Source organism: Oreochromis niloticus, linkage group LG22 (assembly GCF_001858045.2).
Source record: "Oreochromis niloticus isolate F11D_XX linkage group LG22, O_niloticus_UMD_NMBU, whole genome shotgun sequence".
Lineage (NCBI taxonomy): Eukaryota > Metazoa > Chordata > Actinopteri > Cichliformes > Cichlidae > Oreochromis > Oreochromis niloticus.
This window is the reverse complement of record NC_031985.2, coordinates 33,280,292-33,284,809: the sequence shown is the minus strand read 5'-3', so window position 1 is coordinate 33,284,809 and position 4,518 is coordinate 33,280,292. Positions and strand designations below refer to the sequence as shown.

Sequence of the window (4,518 nt, the reverse complement as noted above, 5' to 3'; positions counted from 1 at the left end):
GCCATCATAATTCGCCATACAATGAGAACAGGACAAATCAACAAGTGGCACTGACTAATTAATATTAAAATCTGTAACATAATGTATTGTTTGGAGTTTAGTCTGTTACTCTTGCTATTTTTACCATTTCTTCTTGGAGCAACTGTAACCCACATAATTTCCTTAGGGATTAATAAAGTATTCTGATTCTGATTGTTTCAGGATACATGACCTGTCATTATCCAAGGACACATCTGCTTACCTGTAACTTTTGCTCGTTTCTCCTCCTCTTCTTTTCTCTTTTTTCTAAACTGAGCCCCTGATGGTTTTGAACTTTTCTTGTCCATCTACCATTGGTTTTAATTTTGCACTCCAGTATGAACACCCATCCCAAGGATCACCACAACAACACCTAATAGACCTACACCTTAGTTCACAGATTCGCTTTGTCTTGTTAAGGTTGGCTGTGTGGCAGGCTGGCAAGGAGGAGTGGTGGACCCAAAGTGCAGACTCAGACTCAAGGGATGAACTCAAAATACTCAGCTTTATTTGCTGGCACAGGGAAACAGGGAAACAAGCATACAAAGCAAACTAAACTAAACTGGGAAACAACATAAACTCACGGGAAACACAGGGAGACCCACACAGCATGGGGGACGACGCGACACTGACTCACAGAAACACAGGGTTTAAGTACACTGGGAAGTAACGAGGGGAATGAGACACAGAAGGAGGGCACAGCTGGGAGAAATCAGAACTAACGAGACAAGGAAGCAAAGCAGGACACATTCACATAAGACCCGGACCTTCAAAGTAAAACAGGAAGTAACACAGACTGAACTTACAGACACAGACTCACAGGCAAGCACTACAGAGGGAACAGAGGTGGGAACAGGGCAGACACAGACACTGCACTGCAAAAAACGATTTTCAAGAAAGTAAAAAAACCCTTGTTTATGGACATTTTTTCTTATTTTTTGTCTAAAAAGAAAATATATTCTTAACAAGCAAGTTTTGCACAAGAAAATAAATCTTATTCTAGGAAAATATGTCTAGCTTTTCCTTAAAAGGATATTTCAGCTCATCTTGAGCTTTATTTACCAGTTACAAGGTATGAAAACGGTTCGGTTGAAATTCCAGAATAAAAACAAGATTATTTTTCTCATTTCAAGAGTAAGGCCACTTAAACAGCTGCTCAGTTTAAGAAATGTATTTATTGACACTAAAGTGTAATAAAACTGCTGTCAAGTTTGACACAACACGGGCACACACTGTCTGGATCATGCTGTATTGCGTTTTGCTCAATCACTGCATCTTCTCCTGAGTTCAATCTGGTGTCTACAGCCGCATCCATTGTTGGCTGGCTTGTTGGCTGGTTTTCGACCACTGGATCAGTCCTGTAGGCCCACATGTTACTCAGACCTCTCACCAATGATGAGGGTTCCCTCCTAGAACTGCAATTGAGATTAATTGACTGGTTAAAGATATTAATTACAAGCTACACTGATAATTTCTAAATAATTCTATTCTGCATTTGATAATTTACTCTAAAATATGTATGTTTTCAGACTGAGTTTAATAAATTGTTACTAATTTAATGCTGATTGACATTTGGCAGCTTAACTGTCGTTTAAAAGCTCCTCAAAAACCTAAACCTGGAAAGCTAAACTTGGAAAATATTGCAAAAACCTTACGATCTGGAGCAAGGAGCATGAGACATGAAAACCTGGGGGGGGGGGCGACACAGATGACAGAGGATAAAAAGCAGACGATCCGACAAAGAACGGAGGGAAGTACACACTAATATATACACACACACAGGGAAACGAGGAGTTGGCAGACAGGTACGAAACACAGCTGACACTAATCAGATGAGAAGAGACCAGGGGGAAGCGCAACAGAATACACGGATGCAGGGCATGGGACTATCAAAGTAAAACAGGAATAAACATGAACATCAAACCAGGGACACTTGACTCAAGACAAGGGAGGCACGGAGAACACCTAAACACTGGAAATAATTAACAAATTACCAGGAAACTAACTGAAACAATGAATATTAATAAACACAAACAACCAAGGAGACTCTGGACCATGCCCATCGGTTTATTTAAAACAAAAGTTTAAAAAAAATAAAAAATGCTGTTTTCTCTATTAGGAGAAATTAAACACTCAGAAAGTCTTTATAAATAGATAGCATTGTTGTGGATCATAAGGAATTAGCATTAACATATCTACTGTTAAGCTGTAAAAACAAGTAGGAATTTAATATGAATACTTTATATGATTATTTACAAAGATATCAAAGTATATAGTCAGTCTCACCTTACAGATTTTTGTGTCATAGTCGATCCACTGCATAGTCCATTGCCAAGGTGGTCAGAGTGTGTTCGACGAATGTGATAATTGTAAACACGATATTCTTTGACACATCCATCTATGCCACAAACTACACGGAAATCTGGACTATGGCTATGTGCAGAATTAATATGACTCAGTAAGGATTTGAGGGTCAGACCCACAAAAACGAAGCAGATAACACAGCTGACGCGACGAATCCTACTTCCGGGCCTAAAGTAGTCTGGGTTTTGTGTTGTTAACATGTTTAATGCTTTGTATTTTCTTCTATTTAATCTCAAAAAGCTCCTAAAAACAGTCAGTGATCACTGTTGACCTCCCTCGGCTTTTATTACCGCTAATCATTTATTTAAGCTCAGTTTTTAAAACCTTAAGATGTAACTACAGCACAGCCCATGCAGCAGTATATGAATAACTAACCTCGTATTGTGGATGGATTATCTCAGTTGTTCTCCTGGCTGAAGTTTGGTCCGTTTACAGCATCCTGCCATGCGATTACATTTGTTCCTGACCACCGAGAACCCTCACGTTAACTTTTATCTTAAAAACTTTTATTTTATTTATGTTGGAAGTGATAGCAGAGCTGTACGTTTTAATTTGTTTCTAAACCCCCGCAGTCAGGACATGCTATATTGTATTTAGATGGAAGCTAGCGAGCTAACTTCCTTCTAACTTCGTTAAATGTCATAAATTCTGTTTTCATGGATGCCTGGATGCTAAACTCAATTGTTACACCTGGTAGAGAAGAACGCTGATCATTTTATTAAAGATGAAAGACTTTAGACAGTGTTTTAACTCTCAGTAATGCCACAGTGATCATTTGATATATGGACCTGCAGCAGAGTTTAGGCCCAGACACGGCTAGTGACGTCAGACTGAACAACCGGATAAAGCCAAGATGACCAGGATTATTCCATTAAGGGGTAGGAATGGCTATCCTAATTCGGTGCCTTATAACAGCTGTAGTAAGTAATAGTACCCACATGTCAGTATTTACTGAATATAATCTAAATAAATAGTCAAATCTTTAAATATGTAGAATTTTATAGATATAAAAGAGCGAACTAAACCATTTCTGTACACAACCCCATACTTCTGAGTTGGTACAGTCCAGCTTCGCGCCTCTAGCTTCTTGCCTCAAATTTGGATTGCAGGATTAGTAATATTTTGGGGTACAGTGGTACAGTGTGAAGAAATTAAGACACGCTATGGAGAAACTGGACGAAATAACAATTGCCACCCTGAAAGGTATGTGACTGTTTTGTTTTTTTATATGTTTTGTGTTCTGCTATGTTGCATGTTAAGTCGCTAGCATGGCAGGCTATACTCGGTTGTTAGCTTAGCTTGTGCGGTTAGCTTAGTTGCATTAGCATATTTAAATATGCTAGTGCTATTACACTACGTACATGGGTATTTTGAAACTGAGATTTTCCGTTTTCGTTTTAAAAATAATCCCGTCCACATGTAAATGCAGAAATGAAGGAAAACGCTGCTAGGAGCATGCCAAAGCAACAGGTGGCGATATATTCCCAACCGTGTAGAAATGTTGGCCAATCAGAAGTCTAGAAGCCTCGGTGGGAAATAGCAAACAAAGATGGGGCATAGAAGCAGAACCCAGTCCTATGTGTGGAGGGACAGTAACTGTGTTTGTATATGTAAGCATTTAAACACTGCAGAGAGTACAATTAACGGTATAACAGTATTGTAGAAATTAATTTCACCGAAACAATAACGCGGCGCACAGTGTGACGTCAAAAAAGGCGCACACCTTTGACGCTGCGTCTTCTCCGTTTTTCTCGTCCACACCTAAATGCAAAACCTGAGTCTTTGAAAATATCCACCCTGGCAGGCGTTTTTAGAAATCTCCGTTTTCAGTGACCGAAAACGCCGTTTACGTGTGGACGAAAGGTGCAAACGCATACAAAAATCAGCTTTTTCAAAATACCCGGGTAGGTGTGGACCTAGCGTCTGTGAATTTATTCAACAAGTGTGCAAAATGCCATAATTTAATGCCAGTTTTACAGAAATTGTGGGAGTTTCAAATTTCCATTAGTAAAGTTATTTCATTATATACTTTAGCACAGGAAGTTAAAAAAAGAGACATTTATATGTATACACTTATATAATTGATGTATCACAAATATAATACTTTTTCCAGTCAATGGGAGGAAGGTAATTTAG

The 4,518-nt window shown here is 38.8% G+C and overlaps 1 long non-coding RNA gene across 1 annotated transcript; it reads right to left on the bottom strand.

The window, feature by feature from the left end:
• Positions 1–1,174: 1,174 nt before the first annotated feature.
• LOC109196323 (uncharacterized) lies at positions 1,175–2,654 on the bottom strand. The gene is made up of 2 exons (XR_002057832.2): positions 2,305–2,654; positions 1,175–1,433 (listed from the first exon to the last, which is right to left on the bottom strand). It is a non-coding gene; the product is annotated as an uncharacterized LOC109196323 (long non-coding RNA).
• Between the last annotated feature and the right edge of the window lie 1,864 nt (positions 2,655–4,518).